This window comes from Salvelinus sp. IW2-2015, linkage group LG17, assembly GCF_002910315.2.
Source record: "Salvelinus sp. IW2-2015 linkage group LG17, ASM291031v2, whole genome shotgun sequence".
Taxonomy (NCBI): domain Eukaryota; kingdom Metazoa; phylum Chordata; class Actinopteri; order Salmoniformes; family Salmonidae; genus Salvelinus; species Salvelinus sp. IW2-2015.
Genome location: NC_036857.1, coordinates 6428020 through 6447118, shown reverse-complemented (window position 1 = coordinate 6447118; position 19099 = coordinate 6428020). Strand labels below are relative to the sequence as shown.

Below are 19099 nucleotides of genomic sequence, written 5' to 3'. Positions count from 1 at the left end.
TCTGCAATAACGTAAGAGCTCTCATTGGCTATTGCTGATCACCGTCTCAAAACTTGTCGTTGCAGCACAGATTACCCATTTGTCATACTTGAGTAAAAGTAAAGATACCGTAATAGAAAATTATTTAAAAGTGAAAGTCACCAAGTAAAAATACAACTTGAGTAAAATTATGTAATGCTCAAATATACTTAAGTTATAAAGTATAAATAATTCAAATTCCTTTTATTAGCAAAGCAGATGGCACCATTTTCTTGTTTTAATGTAAGGATGACCAGGGATGTTCTCTTGACAAGTGAATTGGACCGTTTGTCTGTCCTGATAAGTGCTCGTTACTTTGAATGAATTTGGTGTCAGGTGTAATGTATGGAGTAAAAGTACATTCTTTAGTTTTAGGAACGTAGTGAAGTAAAAGTTGTCAAAAATATAAAGTACGGATACTACTTAAGTAAAATCAAACATGTTTACAAATAATCGGGATGAAAAGAAGACTGAAATATCCTACTAAAGTAGAAATTACATTAACATTTTACTCAAGTAAAATAGCCCTCTGAAAAGCTCCTCAGTTACAGTAATGAGATTACAGAGAGGAGCGGAGACTTGTGTAGTTTGGTTGTTTATTGGCAGTCAGCAGCACAGGAAGATGCAGAAAGGCAAAGCACAGACAACATTGCTGCAGTGTCATCCTGACAACGTCATCCTAACATTGTAGTCTGACGTTGTAACAGCTGTTAGAAACAGAGCAGAGCTGAGGAGTCAGGCAGCAGAAACAGGAAGCCTTAAAATCCGACACCTCACAGGCTGCAGATCAAACGGCTCCCTATCCCCCATGTAGTGCACTACTTTCTCAGTGGTGATCCGYCTCAGAAATAAAACAGCAGACAGAAAGTACAGCAGTAGTGACATCAACGTGACACACACCAGGCTTGTGCAAACTACTTTCTACGCATGTGTGTGTGTGGGGAGAGTGCAAACTATGTTTCCAGTGCATACCGGGTGTGTGTGTACCGTGGTTCACCAGTGTGTGTGTGTGTGTGTGTGTGTGTGTGTCCAGGGTCTCTAGGTATGACAGAGGGCCACAGCGGAGAAGCGGACCTCTCCCTCTGCTCTCTCCACAAAACCCCGACACACCCTGGCTGCATCCTGGGGAGAAAGAGAGGAGAGAGAATATGAAAGCACTAACTGCATCCTGGGGAGAAAGAGAGGAGAGAGAATATGAAAGCACTAACTGCATCCTGGGGAAAAGAGAGGAGAGAGAATATGAAAGCACTAACTGTGGCTCTGGAGCGTTGGAGCTAAATTAATCAATATTTAGCAGATGTTGCGGGTGTACGAAACGCTAGACGATCAGCCCAGCTAGCACACAAACCTCTGGTCAAGTAAACAGGATACACTGGGAAAATGCAGTTAGCTCATTGGCAAGACGTCTGGCAGATAGAATGTCTCTATACTCCATTCTACATGGTTTAGATGTTGGCCAGGCTCAACATTATGTTCTGATGTCTCAGGGTGACGTCTTCCCAATGTACACATCCTCTCCACATGACGCTTTCTACAGGCTTCACCTGCATAGCTCTACAGGCCTGCTAGCTAGCCTTTTAGGTTCCCACATCTCCAAGTTGGCTAAAACACAGAAAGCTAGCTAGCCTTTTAGGTCCCACACCTCTATGTGAAATAATCAGATTCATAAATAATAAGCCCTGGTAATATGGTTCTACATGCCATTGTAACTACAACATGACCCCATTTAACATACAGCTTGAATGTATTCACTCCCATATCAGCAATAGGAAGTCATGGTCGCAGAGAAAGCACATCGCAGCTGGTTTTACCAAATAGCCTGGATCCCTGAGTTGAACCTCTAAAACAAAACAATCACAGCTGGTTTTACCAATAGCCTGGAATCCCTAGTTGAACCCTCTAAACAAAACACATCGCCGCTGGTTTACCAAATAGCTGGAATCCTAGTTGAACCTCTAAACAAAACACATCGCAGCTGGTTTTACAATAGCTGGAATCACTAGTTGAACCTCTAAACAAAACACATCGCCGCTGGTTTTACCAATAGCCTGGAATCCCTAGTGAACCTCTTAAACAAAACACATCGCAGCTGGTTTTACCAATAGCCTGGAATCACTAGTTGAACCTCTAAACAAAACACATCGCCGGCTGGTTTACCAATAGCCTGGAATCACTAAGTTTGAACTCTAAACAAAAAACATCGCCCTGGTTTTACCAATAGCCTGGAATCACTAGTTGAACCTCTAAACAAACACATCGCCGTGGTTACAATAGCCTGGCATCCCTAGTTGAACCTCTAAACAAAACACATCCGCCGCTGGTTTACCCAATAGCCTGGAATCACTAGTTGAACCTCTAAAACATAAACACATCGCCAGCTCGGTTTTACCAATAGCCTGGATCCCTAGTTGAACCTCTAAACAAAACACATCGCAGCTGTTACCAATAGCCTGGAATCCTAGTTGAACCTCTAAACAAACACATCGCGCTGGTTTTACCAATAGCCTGGAATCCTAGTTGAACCTCTAAACAAACACATCGCCGCTGGTTTACCAATAGCCTGGAATCCTGTTGAACCTCTAAACAAACACATCGCAGCTGTTTTACCAATAGCCTGGATCCCTAGTTGAACCTCTAAACAAACACATTTCTGGGAGGATTCTAGTTACAATGTTGTTTGTTTTTATTGTTTGAACATTTGTTAAGATTACATTGTTCAAAATAGGACCCGGTCATGCCTAGTCTATAGATGAGATCAAGGACCCAATCAGCGCTCAGCCTCCTCCTCGCTGTCCCCACAACGATGGAAGGGACGACCGGCGCTTCCAGTCTTGAGGCACGGGAGTAGTTGAACGTCGGAGCGCACTACAAGGAGCCGCACCTTTGTGAGAAAAACGACACCGTGCTCTGTAGGGTTCGTAGGTATAAAACTGCTTTAAGTTTGATACGTGGGCTGGATTAGACGAAGGAGTTGAACGTGGCTGGATTAGCGAAGAAGGTTTGATAGTGGGCGGATAGACGAAGGAAGGTTTGATACGTGGGCTGGGATGACGAGAAGGTTTGATACGTGGGCTGGGATAAGACGAAGGAAGGTTTGATACGTGGGCTGGATTAGACGAAGGAAGGTTTGATACGTGGGCTGGGATTAGACGAAGGAAGGTTTGATACGTGGGCTGGATTAGACGAAGGAAGGTTTGATACGTGGTGGGATTAGACGAAGGAAGGTTGATACGTGGGCTGGGATTAGACGAAGGAAGTTTGATACGTGGGCTGGATTAGACGAAGGAAGGTTTGATACGTGGGCTGGATTAGACGAAGGAAGGTTTGATACGTGGGCTGGGATTAGACGGAAGGTTTGATACTGGCTGGATTACGAGGAAGTTGATACGTGGCTGGATTAGACGAAGGAAGGTTGATACTGGCTGGGATTAGACGAAGGAAGGTTTGATACGTGGGCTGGGATTAGACGATGGAAGAGGAACGTACCTTGATGAAGGAGTCCCTTGGTGGTTCCATGGTTGACCGGTCCCTCCATCCTACCATCTAAACAACAAAATCACGAGAGACCGTGTGTAAATACACACCTGGGGAGACGGGGGCCGGGAGACACTGGGGAGACGGGGGCCGGGAACACTGGGACTCAGCCAACACACTCACCCAGCTCATAAAGCTGTCCTTTCACATTGACGAAGGTGATAAAATGGAGCTCACGTTATCTGCCTCCACCTGAAAGACAGAAAGAGTGGGTGGGAGAAAAGAGAGGTTAGAGAGAGGGGAGGAGAGTATAAAAGATGACATGATACATAAAACATCTGAGGTAGTCCTATTTTGCATTGTGTGTTTCTCACCCACTGCAGCTGCCCTGGCTGCCACCTCATCATGAGCCTCTCTGATGGCCTGCAAGAGACCAGCAATATATACACTTTAACAAATATGAAGACATACAGGTATCTACATTAAACATAAGGGCATTAGGAAAGTATTCAGACCCCTGGACTTTTCCACACTTGTTTACATACAGCCTTTTCTAAAATGGATTAAATCGTTTTTTCCCTTCATCAATCTAACACACAATACCCCATATTGACATCACAATACCCCATATTGACAAAGCGAAAACAGGTTAGACATTTTTGCTAATTTCCCAAAATAATATAATACCTTATTTACATCAGTATTCAGACCCTTGCCAGGAGACTCGAAATGCAGCTCAGGTGTATTCGGTTTCCATTGATCCTTAAAATATTTCTACAAACTTGGAGTCACCTGTGGTCAATTCATTTGACAGGCGCTGGAAAGGCACACACCTGCCCAGGTCCCAGAGTTTATATTTAGACAAGTCGGTTTAGAAAACAATTCTTATTATCAATGACCGCCTACCGGGGAACAGTTAACTGCCTTGTTCAGGGGCAGAACGACAGATTTTACCTGTCAGCTCAGATTCGATCTACAACCTTTCGGATACTGGCCCAACGCTCTAACCACGAGGCTACCTCGCCCCGACGGTGTCAAAGCAAAAACCAAGCCATGAGTGGAAGGAATTGTCCGTAGGCTCCGAGACAGGATTGTGTCGAGGCACAGATCTGGGGAAAGGGTACCAAAACATTTCTGCAGCATTGAAGGTCCCAAGACCAACTTGGCCTCCATTCTTAAATGGAAGAAGTTTGGAACCACCAAGACTCTTCCTAAGAGCTGGCGCGCCGCAAACTGAGCAATTGGGGAGAAGGGCCTTGGTCAGGGAGGTGACAAGAACTGATGGTCACAACAGAGCCAGAGTTCCTCTGTGGAGATGGGAGAACTTTCCAGAAGGACAACACCTCTGCAGCACTCCGCCAATCAGCCGTAATGCTAGACCTTATCGTAGGAGTGGCCAGAGGAAGCCTCTCCACCATCGAGGCCTATGTAGGTCGTAGATGGTGAGCCAGAGGGACCTCTCACGTCATCAGGCTTTATGTAGAGGGCCTAGAGGGAACCTTCCACATCAGGCCTTTATGGTAAGTCCCAGAGGGAACCTCTCCACCAATCAGGCCTTTATGGTAGGAAGTCCACGAGGGGAAGCTCTCCACCAATCAGACCTTTCTGGTAGGTGGCCAGAGGAGCCATCTCAGTAAAAAGGCACATGACAGCCTGCTTGGATTTGCCTAAAGGCACCTAAAGGACTCAGACCATTGAGAAACAAGATCTCTCTGGCCTGAATGCCAAGCATCCAGTCTCGAGGAAACCTGGCACCATCCCTAAAGTGAAGCATGGTGGTGGAGCCTCATGCTGTAGGGATGTTTTTCAGCGGCAGGACTGGGAGACTAGTCAGGATCGAGGCAAAGATGAACAGAGTAAAATACAGAGAGATCCTTGATGAAAACCTGCTCCAGAGCCCTCAGACCCAGACTGGGGGAAGGTTCAACTTCCAACTGGACAATCAATAAGCACACAGCCAAGACAACCGAGTGGCTTTCGGACAAGTCTCTGAATGTCCTTGAGTGGCCACAGCAGAGCCCGGACTTGAACCCGATCGAACATCCTGGAGAGACCTGAAAATAGCTGTGCAGTGACGACTCTCCATCCAACCTGACAGAGAGAGGGTCTTGAGAAGAATGGGAGAAACTCCCCAAATACAGGTGTGCCAAGCTGTAGCGTCATACCCAAAAAGACACGAGGCTGTAATCGCTGCCAAAGGTCTTCAACAAAGTACTGAGTAAAGGGTCTGAATACTTATGGAATGTGATTTAGTTAATTTTTTCTAAATTAGCAAAAAGTCTAAACTTTTATGCTTTGTCATATGGGGGATTGTGTAGATTGAGGGGAAAAAACTATTTAATCAATTTTAAATAAAGACTAACGTAACAAAAATGTGAAAAAGTCAAAGGGTCTGAATCCTGATGTAGACATATACAGGCAACAGGTATCTACACAGGTATACACATCTAAACATACGATATTATGAAACATTTAGACAAATACCTCCTCCGATACACCGAATATACTACGTTTTAAGAACCCCTTCTGCCCTCAGAAACAGCTTCAACTGTCAGGCCTCTACAAGAGTCAATCGTGTTCCACGGGGCCTCTACAAGGAGTCAATCGTGTTCCACGGGGCCTCTACAAGGAGTCAATCGTGTTCCACGGGGCCTCTACAAGGAGTCAATCGTGTTCCACGGGGACTCTACCTGGCATCTACTACCATACCCCGTTCAAAGGCACTTAAATATTTGGTTTTGCCCATACACCCTCATGCACAATCCATGTCTCAATTGTCCCAAGGCTTAAAGATCCTTCATTAACCCGTCTCCTCCCCTTCCTCTACACTGAGTGGATTTAACAGGTGACATCAATAAGGGATCATGGCGTTCACTTGATTGAGCTATCCTTAATGTTTTGTCCACTCAGTGAACATTAAAGCATATTCATAAATATATCTACACTAACACTAAACATACATATCTACAAATTAAACATGTATATATCTACACATTAACATACATATCTACACATTAAACATGTATATATCTACACATTAACATACATATCTACACATTAAACACATATACATATATACATATATACATATATACATATCTACACATATTACCCTATATAATGTAAATATAAACATGTATATATCTACACATATTACCCTATATAATGTAAATATAAACATGTATATATCTACACATATTACCCTATATAATGTAAATATAAACATGTATTCCTATACGTTACAACACCGTATTGATCTGTGAAGCCATGCATCTTCAGAACCCCAGCAGCTCTCTGCTGTCCTCTAGTGGCCAAGACGACAACTGCAGCGTCATGTCTGACGTGAGTTCGACTTACAAAACCGGTTTGAATGTTCCAGCGGCAAGATTGAAAACCACGTCTCCAAAATAAACCGCCAACCCGTAACTTCAGCAACAGAATTACACCGTGACTTTAAGTTTTCATATCGCCATGAGATGCCTTGTCTTGGCGGTCAAACTCAGTAAAAAGGTCGATGCTTAAAAAGCTTTTAAGGATCTGACCCTTTTCAATTTTTGCCTAAAATTACCCAAATCTAACTGCCTGTATCTCAGGCCCTGAAGTAGCTCAGGCCTGTAGCTCAGGCCCTGAAGTAAGGATATGCATATTCTTGGTACCATTTGAAAGGAAACACTTGGTAGTTTGTAGAAATGTGAAATGAATGTAGGAGAATATAACAATGAATTATCTTTTATCAGATCTAAAGGAAAAAAAACATTTGTTTTGTACCATCATCTTTGAAATGCAAGAGAAAAGGCCATAATGCATTATTCCAGCCCAGGCGCAATTTATAATTTGGCCACTAAATGGCAGCAGTGTATGAGCAAAGTGTTAGACTGATCCAATGACCCATTGAATTTCTGTTAAAATGTTGTATCAAGACTGACCAAAAGTGCCTAATTGGCTTATTAATACATTTTGAAGTTCGTAACTGTGCCCTCTCCTCAAACAATAGCATGGTATTCTTTCACTGTAGTAGCTACTGTAAATTGGACAGTGCAGTTAGATTAACAATAATTTAAGCTTTCTGCCAGTATCAGATATGTCCATAATTGTTTTTTAAAGTCTCCAAATGCATTTGTAGATAACAGCCATGGACGAGGGTGAACAGGCAACTCCAGCTGTCAGTAAAGGGAGAGGCTACCAGACCGGACCGGAGAGAGAGCGCCGGCTACCGGACCGGAGAGAGAGCGCCGGCTACCGGACCGGAGAGAGAGCGCCGGCTACCGGACCGGAGAGAGAGGCCGGTACGACCGGAGAGAGAGCGCCGGCTACGGACCGGAGAGAGAGCGCCGGCTACCGGACCGGAGAGAGAGCGCCGGCTACCGGACCGGAGAGAGAGCGCGGCTACCGGACCGGAGAGAGAGCGCCGGCTACCGGACGGGAGAGGAGCGCCGGCTACCGGACCGGAGAGAGAGCGCCGGCTACCGGACCGGAAGAGAGAGCGCCGGCTACCGGACCGGAGAGAGAGCGCCGGCTACCGGACCGGAGAGAGAGCGCCGGCTACCGGACGCGGAGAGAGAGCGCCGGCTACCGGACCGGAGAGAGAGCGCCGGGCGTACCGGACCGGAGAGAGAGTCGCCGGCCTACCGGACAGGTATCATATTGCGGGAGGAATTATGGAACTGGGGAATCTTTTCATTGAGGGGAAACTTTGAGGACAGAGAATAAACATCATGGGCAGCCTGACTCTTTGTGCTGTTTTCTGTCTTCAGATATGGAAAGCTGTGAAAGCCTGTTTGCAGATGTAGAGAGGTCCATTGAATATCCCAAGAGACTCAGGGTATATCCTATATTCCATGGGTTAATGTGTAGGCCTAACTACACTACAGGCCAACATGGGTTATATGTGGCGGCCAACCTACACTACAGCGCCAACATGGGTTATATGTGTAGGCCAACCTGTTGACATGTTAGTCGTCACGGTAGCTGTTCTAAATGTTTAGTCCCAGTGCCTGTTGACATGCTAGTCGTCACGGTAGCTGTGAACATTCTAAATGTTTAGTCCCCAGTGCCTGTTGACATGTAGTCGTCACGTAGCTGTTTAAACGTTTAGTCCCCAGTGCCTGTTGACATGTTAGTCGTCACGGTAGCTGTTCTAAATGTTTAGTCCCCAGTGCCTGTTGACATGTTAGTCGTCACGGTAGCTGTTCTAAATGTTTAGTCCCAGTGCCTGTGACATGTTAGTCGTCACGGTAGCTGTTCTAAATGTTTAGTCCAGTGCCTGTTGACATGTTAGTCGTCACGGTAGCTGTTCTAAATGTTTAGTCCCCAGTGCTGTTGACATGCTAGTCGTCACGGTAGCTGTGAACATTCTAAATGTTTAGTCCCCAGTGCCTGTTGACATGTTAGTCGTCACGGTAGCTGTTCTAAATGTTTAGTCCCAGTGCCTGTTGACATGTTGGTCGTCACGGTAGCTGTTCTAAATGTTTAGTCCCAGTGCCTGTTGACATGTTGGTCGTCACGGTAGCTGTTCTAAATGTTTAGTCCCCAGTGCCTGTTGACATGTTAGTCGTCACGGTAGCTGTTCTAAACGTTTAGTCCCCAGTGCCTGTTGACATGTTAGTCGTCACGGTAGCTGTTCTAAATGTTTAGTCCCAGTGCCTGTTGACATGCTAGTCGTCATGGTTCCTCTACGGCACTAACCTGGTGAGCACCTTTGGAGCTCCGCCAAAACAACGTATTTGATTGGTTTGACGTGTTGGGAGGCGTGGCTGATTTACACCGGGTTCCAACGCTCTTTAGCGTATTTCTGACATGGATCTTCCTAGGCATCCAGTTTTACAGAAGCCTGGTTCGCCACGAGGCTAGACGTGAGGTGTCCCCCAATAATATACTTCTCCTGAAGTATGGACTCGTTCACGACAGATCTAGGATTAGTGGAGGAGCTTGGCTAGAGGACGTTTCCACCATAGTCCTACGCGAGGAATTTCATACCGTAGAACAAGTACACACTTTGGGAGGAAGGGGCGGTAATTGGGACATAACCAAGGTGGTGTGTGCATGAGTGTATTACTGTGTGTGCGTGTATCACTGTGAATGTGTGTGTGTGTGTGTTATGGTTGTTCTCCAGGTGTGTGTGTGTGTTACCTGGTTGTTCTCCAGGTGTGTGGCTCGCTGGGCGGGGGTCATGTTAGCAGTCTCATCTAGAAACTTCTTCAGAGCAGAGTCACCATCTGGCACAGAGACAGCGCTGTTACACACTGGTCTGAATCTGGCTTCCCTGCTCTACCTAAAACTACACACTGGTCTGAATCTGGCTTCCCTGCTACTAACTACACACTGGTCTGAATCTGGCTTCCCTGCTACTAATAAAACTATACACTGGTCTGAATCTGGCTTCCCTACTACTAACTAAAACTACACACTGGTCTGAATCTGGCTTCCCTGCTACTAACTAAAACTACACACTGGTCTGAATCTGGCTTCCCTGCTACTAACTAAAACTACACACTGGTCTGAACCTGGCTTCCCTACTACTAACTAAAACTACACACTGGTCTGAATCTGGCTTCCCTACTACTAACTAAAACTACACACTGGTCTGACTCTGCTTCCCTACTACTAACTAAAACTACACACTGGTCTGTAGCCGGCTTCCCTACTAACTAAAATACACACTGGTCGTGTCTGAATCAGCCCACTTTCTGAACGCAAGTATGGGTATTCGACATCCCCCCTCCATCTTGGCTCCATGCAGGGCAGATTCTACTCACCATACTCTATGTGGGTGGGGTTGTTGGCGACTGCGTGCAGCAGAGCCACGGTGCCACAGGAGTTGACCACCGTCTGTTTCAGGAAGTAGAGGTCGGTTTCCCCCGACACCTTCCAGCCTGCTGCTGCCGGAACGACTCGTGCTGAACACACGCCGTTATCATCACCTCATGCTACATCAGAGTCTCTCAAACTCGGTCCTGGACCCATGGTGAGGTTTAGCACCGGGACCCATGGGTGAGGTTTAGCATCCCGGGACCCCAAGGGTGAGGTTTAGCGTCCGGGACCCCAAGGGTGAGGTGTGGCGTCCGGACCAAGGGTGGGTTGGTCCCGGGACCCAAGGGTGAGGTGTGCGTCCGGGACCCAAGGGTGAGGTTTGCGTCCCGGGACCCCAAGGGTGAGTTTGCGTCCCGGGACCCAAGGGTGAGGTTTGGCGTCCGGGACCCCAAGGGTGAGGTTTGGCCGTCCGGGACCCAAGGGTGAGGTTTGGCGTCCCGGGACCCCAAGGGTGAGGTTTGCTCCGGGACCCAAGGTGAGTTTGGCGTCGGGACCCCAAGGGTGAGGTTTGGCGTCCCGGGACCCAAGGGTGAGGTTTGGCGTCCCGGGACCCCAAGGGTGAGGTTTGGCTCCCGGGACCCCAAGGTGAGGTTTGGCGTCCCGGGACCCAAGGGTGAGGTTTGGCGTCCGGGACCCCAGGGTGAGGTGTAGCAGCCTGGGACCCAAGGGCAGCACATTTTGGGTTTTGCCCTAGTACTCACAGCGGATTCAAATAATCAACTCAAGCTACCAGAGAAACAAAACTCAAATGTGCGTCACCTGGAGACCGCAGAACAGAGTTTGGGAAATACCGCTCCACATCACTGCACGACAAAACTCCAACGCATCAATGAAGATATTGCTAGATCAACGTTACCATGTTGTGTCAGGGGGAAGAGCAGCATGAGGGCGCAGCTGGGAGAAGGACTGAAGACACTCCCTCATCCTCCAGCCCCAACACATCACGAAGCGCCAGCTACCCACACCCAGCCCACTGAGCACTGCAACAACAGCGCAGTCAAACAGAACATTACAGAAGATTTCCTTCAGTCTCTGCAGACAACCAGAACACAGTTCAACATGCTACGATTAGACCACCAGACACAGTTCCACACGCCAGATGAGACCAACCAGACACGAGCTCAACACGCAGATGAGCCCAACCAGAACACAGTTCAACATGCCAGATGAGACAACCAGACCACGTTAACATGCCAGATGAAGACCAACCAGAGCTCAACATGCCAGATAGACCAACCAGAGCTCAACATGCCAGATGAGACCAACCAGAGCTCAACATGCCAGATGAGACCAACCAGAGCTCAACATGCAGATAGACCAACCAGAGCTCAACATGCCAGATTAGACCAACCAGAGCTCAACATGCCAGATTAGACCAACCAGAGCATCAACATGACAACCAGAGTCAACATGCAGATAGACCAACCAGAGCTCAACATGCCAGATGAGACAACCAGAGCTCAACATGCCAGATGTAGACCAACCAGAGCTCAACATCGCAGATAGACCAACCAGAGCTACAGCAGATTAGACAACCAGAGATCAACAGCCAGATTAGACCAACCAGAGCTCAACATGCCAGATTAGACCAACCAGAGCTCAACATGCCAGATTAGACCAACCAGAGCTCAACTGCCAGATTAGACCAACCAGAGCAAACATGCCAGATTAGACCAACCAGAGCTCAACATGCCAGATTAGACAACCAGAACAGCAACATGCAGATTAGACCAACCAGAGTCAACATGCCAGATTAGACCAACCAGAGCAACATGCCAGATGAGACCAACCAGAGCTCAACATGCCAGATAGAACCACACAGAGCTCAACAGCCAGATAGACACGAACAGAGCTCAAACATGCCAGATTAGACCAACCAGAGCTCAACATGCCAGATTAGACAACCAGAAGACAAGCTCACATGCCAGATTAGACCAACCAGAGCTCAACCAGATTAGACCAACCAGAGCTCAACATGCAGATTAGACCAACCAGAGCACAACATGCCAGATTAGACAACCAGAGCTCAACATGCCAGATTAGACCAACCAGAACACAACATGCCAGATTAGACCAACCAGAGCTCAACAATCAGATTAGACCAACCAGAGCTCAAACAGCCAGATTAGACCAACCAGAGCTCAACACGCCAGATTAGACCACCAGAGCTAACACGCCAGATTAGACCAAGCCAGATTCAAACGCCAGATAGACCAACCAGAGCTCAACATGCCAGATTAGACCAACAGAGCTCAACATGCAGATTAGACCAACAGAGCTCAACATGCCAGATTAGACAACCAGAGCTCAACATGCCAGATTAGACCAACCAGAGCTCAACATGCCAGATTAGCAACAGACACACATCAGATTAGAAATGATACAACACAATGACAAAACAATATACTGATAGATAGTAGAAAGAAAGAAAGAATGCAAAGAGAAAAACGTGAACGTGAAACAAACTGTGAAAGATAAAAGAGACCTGTTGCCTGAATGCAGAGCTCAACATGCCAGATTAGACCAACAAGAACATCTAGAACAGTGTGTCTGGAACTCACCCAGTCAATGACAACACTATACTCTGTCTATATACAGTAGAATATAGGCCTAAAGCGTCAAGTTCCTCTGCGAACACATTACTGACAATCTGAAATGGTCCACCCTCACAGATAGTGTGGCGACGAAGGCGCAACAGAGCCTCTTCAACCTCAGGAGGCTGAAGAAATTTGGCTTGGCCCCCTAAAACTTTTACAGATGCACAATTGAGAGCATCCTGTCGGGCTGTATCACCACCTGGTACAGCAACTGCAGGGCTCTCCAGAGGGTGGTGTGGTCTGCCCAACGCATCACCACGGGAAAACTACCTGCCCTTCAGGACACCTACACCACCCGATGTCACAGGAAGGCCATAAAGATCATCAAGGACAACAACCACCCAAGCCACTGCCTGTTCACCCCGCTATCATCCAGAAGGCGAGGTCAGTTCAGGTGCATCAAAGCAGGGACCGAGAGACTGAAAAACAGCTTCTATCTCAAGGCCATCAGACTGTTAAACAGCCATCACTAGCCGGCTACCACCCGATTACTCAACCCTGCACCTTAGAGGCTGCTGCCCTCTATACATAGACATGGAATCACTGGTCACTTTAATAATGTTTACCTACTGCTGTACTCATCTCATATGTATATACTGTATTCTACTCTACTGTATTTTAGTCAATACCACCCGACATTGCTCTTCCTAATATTGTTTTCTTAATTTCTTTATTCCATTTTTTTAACTTTTAGATGGGTGAATTGTTAGATACTTCTGCACTGTTGGAGCTAGGAACACAAGCATTTCACTTCACCGCAATAACATCTGCTAACCATGTGACCAATAACATCTGCTAACCATGTGACCAATAACATCTGCTAAAATGTGACCAATAACATGTGATTTACAGAGCAGTTAAATGTCTGTCAGAAGAAAAGGTAGAACTCGGAGATGGTTTGTTAAGCCCGACTTTAAATGCTCCATGGTAATGGACACTAAATGTCCATGATGACTCGGCAGAACAGGCCTCGTACATCAATAATATTATAATCACTACGCAAATCTTCGCTGTTCTAACGTCTTTATCAGTACATTAATACCGCACGTCTGCCTCTCCCAAATGAATAGCGATTCAAATCAGACCCAGCGACAAGTTGATCTTTAGTCTCTCTCTCCATCCTTCAATCAGACCACACCCTGTATCCTAGACACCGGGTGGGGCACCAGGCGCAGCGTGGCAGAGATGCTACCGGGGAGACGGACGGTAGTCTACTAGGGCTAGGCTATGTTCTAACGGCAGTTTAATCTTGTGTACCTCTGTCGGCGCTGCAGTTCAGATGATAATCTGATCATAACGTCCATCTCTTAACTCCAGACCGAGCCAGGTCCATAACAACCCACCTGTTGGTTACAACGTCCTGCTGTCTGGTTGTAACGTCACATACACACACACCTGTCATCATATCGGTTATGACTCAGCGATATTAAATACACACCTTGTTCAGCATCTGAAACACAGACACAAAGAGAGAGGGAGGAGACATCATTTAGACAGACAACGAGAGACCGTTAGAACCGAGCAGGTGCGTTAATTTTAAGTCTCAGTCTTTTTGACAGACGTATTAAAACAACATATTCATGATGATGATTCTCTACCTCCGGGTTGATCTCCATTGGTTGCCACTCCATCCTGTTCGGTAAGGTTCGGTCCCGTATGTCGGTCTGTTGTCAAACTCTGCTCTGCTGCAACCAGCTGCTGTTTTGGGGCGATATGATCACACCGCGACCGTCCACCCGCTTCATATGCTGCCAGTCATATTCCATTGTGCCGTTCGGCGGGGGGTGGACGAGAACCGGAGAAAAAGCCAATAGATCCTCCCGTAGCCTCGCCTCGTTTGTAAACAAGACAATAGATATTACAGTGAAGTATTGGAGGTGGAGTGAGAGAGAGAGAGGTGTGTGTGAGGTGTTCTGTGTAGTTAGTTTTAACGAACAGTCTAGAAGGTGGACTGGTCCAAGAGCGACACAACAGTGGACGCTTCAGTAACGCAGCGGAGAGTCTGGTGGGTGATGGGCGCGTTCGAGCAGATCACTTTTGTCAGATGGTCAAGTCTTTCGTATGTTGCGTTAGGGGGGATAGAAATGGACCCGACTTGTGCCTACACGATGGCCGTGTTCGAGAGGATCAACACGACTGTCGACTGACTGATCTACAAATCACCTTACATCATAAAATGATGACTCATTATTTGTAGATCAGTCAGTCACAATGTACCCATGACACATAGCGTTTTTTGATCCTCTCGAACACAGCCGTTCGCTGAACTTGATAAAAAATCATGTGATCGAAAGTCATGATGTTTTTGACTGCAGACAACTGATTCTGTAGTTGCTCTTTACCATAGAGCATGAAAAAGGTTGTATTAGCTGGGCAGCCCCATTGAGGGCTTCCACCATTTAAATGTAGCCAACAGAGGAGGCTGGTGGGGGAGCTATAGGAGGACGGGTGGAATGGAATTAATGGAAGAGAGTCAAACAAATCAAATCAATCAAATTGTATTAGTCACATGCGCCGAATACAACACCTTAATTACAAGACCCTAACCGGGGTACCGGTACAGAGTCAATGTGGAGGCTATATACAGGGGGTACCGGTACAGAGTCAATGTGGAGGCTATATACAGGGGGTACCGGTACAGAGTCAATGTGCGGGGGCACCGGTTAGTCAAGGTAATTGATGTAATATTTACATGTAGGTAGAGTTATTAAGGTGACTATGCATAGATAATAACAGAGAGTAGCAGCGGTGTAAAAGGGGGTCGGAAATGCAAATAGTCTGGGTAGCCATTTGATTAGATGTTCAGGAGTCTTATGGGGGTAGAAGCTGTTTAGAAGCCTCTTGGACCTAGACTTGGTGCCCCGGTACCATCTGCCGGGGAAGCAGAGAGAACAGTCTATGACTGGGGTGGCTGGAGTCTTTGACAATTTTTAGGGCCTTCCTCTGACACCGCCTGGTATAGAGGTCCTGGATGGCAGGAAGCTTGGCCCCAGTGATGTACTGGGCCGTACGCACTACCCTCTGTCTACCCTCTGTCGCGCCTGTCGTGGCAATTTCCTGTATTACCAAATGATGAGAGTAAACCACACACCAGTCAGAGTTATACTTAAACTTCATCTTTAATAATCATTAAGCTTTTGCAATAGCATTTGACTTTCAACATTTCAGTCTCTCTAATGAAAAGTTGAGAGTGCCTAACATAATGGCAACTGGGATCTTTTATAGCAAAGATCCACCCCCCTAGTCGACATGACAAACCACAGATAATAGGAACTGCTTCACAAAGAAAGACTTTTACTTTAGAGATGAGTATCCCATAGCTATACAGCATTCGCTATAAATTATCGTTCAGTTTGTTCTCCTAAACAAGGTTCTAATCTCAACCTTGATACTTCACTGTCTATGAAAACATTACCTCATCCAATGGCATATATCAATTGTCAATCCTAGATACTCCCAAACCTGGACAAACTCAAAATCAGACAGTGAGCCCCTTAGGTCAAATACTAGGTAAAGATAAGGGCAACCTCAGAGGGGACATACAATGGTTCCTGACACAGTCATACTCTTTCCCCCAATGAGAAAAGGAGGGAGTGACTGGCGTACAGACATTGTATGAGATAACTAACTGGTTCCCCATTTAATAACGCCATCCCTTCACATGGTTTAGGAATAGTTACAGACACATTCCCATAAGAAACCAATGTTCCATTCTGTCCTCCTCCCCTTCTGATATTCTACATAGCACCACATGGTTTAACAGATACATTGACATGTAAAAGACAAGCCTGACCTCTCCCCTCTCTGCGTCCCAATGTGACTAAGCCCTAGCTGAGAAGGGATAACTGCAACTACCAACCCTATAGACAAAGGGAAAGATTTTAATGACAAGTATCTCACAAGCATATGATGAAAATAAAACATCTTATCTATGTTACCCAACTCATTCTGATTCATCCCCAACACGCCTTGCAGTTGCCATGATACCAGGCAGTGATGCAACCAGTCAGGATGCTCTCGATGGTGCAGCTGTAGAACCTTTTAAGGATCTGAGGACCCAAATCTTTTCAGGTCCTCATCAAAGTCTAAACATGTGGTTTCCATATGTTTGATGTTTGATACCGAGCCATTTTTTACATTCCATCCATTACAATGAGCCCGTCCTCCTATAGTTGCTTCCACCAGCCTCCTCTGGTAGTCAACTGGGGTGGGACTTCCAACTTCATTGGCTGATCCCTCCTGGTGACCCTGTTGGAGTCATGTCCAACCGGGTCATCAGGACAGATCAGCCAATCGTGAAGAGGAACCCGACCTACTTTACAGTGGAGATCCCCTCAGTGGTGCTGCCCGTGTTGTCACAGAAACTATAACGGACCTGATAGAGAGATGACTATGAATCTCTATCGTCAACCAATCAGCACCTGTTCTATCGTCAACCAATCAGCACCTCAGTGGTGCGGATTGGTTGACAGTACAAAATGATTCATCTAGTGGATATGAACAGTACAAAATGATTCATCTAGTGGATATGAACAGTACTAAATGATTCATCTAGTGGATATGTACTGTGTGTTTGTATTATATTACCACAGCAGTATATATCATTCAGTTTGGTGACCCGTGTGTTTGTGAGTTATATTTCACAGCAGTATGATGTTATCATTCAGTGTATCCGTTGTTTGTGATTATTTACACAGAGCAGTAATGGATGGTTAGTCCAATTCAGTGGTGCCCGTGTTTTTGTGAGAAATATTACACAGCAGTATGATGTTAGCCCATTCAGTTGAGTGTCGTGATGTTTGTGAGTTATATTACACAGCGTATGATGTTAGTCCTTTCAGTGGTTTGACCGTGTGTTGTGAGTTATATTACACAGCAGTATCGATGTTAGTCCATTCAGTGGTTGACCCGTGTTGTTTGTGAGTTATATTTACACAGCAGTTGATGTTAGTCTATTCAGTTGGTATCGTGTGTGAGTTATAATTACACAGCAGTATGATGTTAGGTCATTCAGTGGTGACCCGTGTGTTTGTGAGTTATATTACACAGCAGTAGATGTTAGGTCATTCATGGTGATCCGTGTGTTTTGGGTTATATTACACAGCAGTATGATTTAGTCCATTCAAGCTGGTGTCCGTGTAGTTTGTAGGTTATATTACACAGGCAGTATGATGTTGAGTCTATTCAGTGGTGACCCGTGTGTTTGTGAGTTATATTTACACAGCCAGTATGATGTTAGCTCCAGTTCAGTGGTGACCCGTGTGTTTGTGATTATATTACCACAGCAGTATGATGTTAGTCCATATCATGGTGACCCGTGATGTTGTGAGTTATATTACACAGCAGTATGATGTTCGTCCATTCAGTGGTACCCGTGTGTTTGTGAGTTATATTACACAGCAGTTGCATGTTAGTCCATTCAGTGGTGACCCGTGTGGTTAGGTGAGTTAATTTACACAGCAGATTGATGTTAGCCCATTCCAGTGGTGGATCCGTGTGTTTGTGAGTTATATTACACAGCAGTATGATGTTAGTCCCATCAGTTGGTGATCCGTGTGTTTGTGAGTTTATATTACACAGGCAGTATTTGATGTTAGTCCATTCAGTGGTGACCGGTGTTTGTTGAGTTATTATTACACAAGCAGTATTGTATGTTAAGTCATTCAGTGGTGACCCGTGTTGTTAGTGAGTTATATTACACAGCAGTATGATGTTAGTCTATTCAGTGGTGACCCGATGTGTTTGTGAGTTTATTACACCTGAGTTTGATGTTAAGTCATCAGTGGTGACCCGTGTGTTAGTATGAGCTTTATATTACACAGCAGTATGATGTTAGTCCTCAGTGGTGAATCCGTTGTGGTTTGTGAAGTTATATTACACAGCAGTATGATGTTTGTCTATTCAGTGGTGACCCGCTGTGTTTGTGAGTATATTACACAGAGTATGATGTTTAGTCTATTCAGTTGTGACCCGATGTGTTTGTTGAGTTATATTACACAGCAGTTATGATGTTTAGTCCATTCAGTGGTTGACCCGGTGTGTTGTGAGTTTATATACACAGCAGTATGATGTTAGTCCATTCAGTGGTGACCCGTGTTGTTTGTGGTTATATTACACAGCAGTATGATGTTAGTCATTCAGTTGTGATCCGTTGTGTTGTGAGGGGGGGGGGGGGGGGGGGGGGGGGGGGGGGGGCGGGG

At 46.0% G+C, this 19099-nt stretch overlaps 1 long non-coding RNA gene and 1 pseudogene across 1 annotated transcript; one reads left to right on the top strand and one right to left on the bottom strand.

Annotated features, from left to right (window-relative positions):
• Positions 1 to 957: 957 nt before the first annotated feature.
• LOC111977285 (ubiquitin carboxyl-terminal hydrolase isozyme L1-like) lies at positions 958 to 14841 on the bottom strand (annotated as a pseudogene).
• A 2670-nt stretch (positions 14842 to 17511) lies between these two features.
• Positions 17512 to 18116, top strand: LOC139029081 (uncharacterized). The gene is made up of 3 exons (XR_011481347.1): positions 17512 to 17531; positions 17877 to 17950; positions 18067 to 18116. It is a non-coding gene; the product is annotated as an uncharacterized lncRNA (long non-coding RNA).
• Positions 18117 to 19099: the final 983 nt, after the last annotated feature.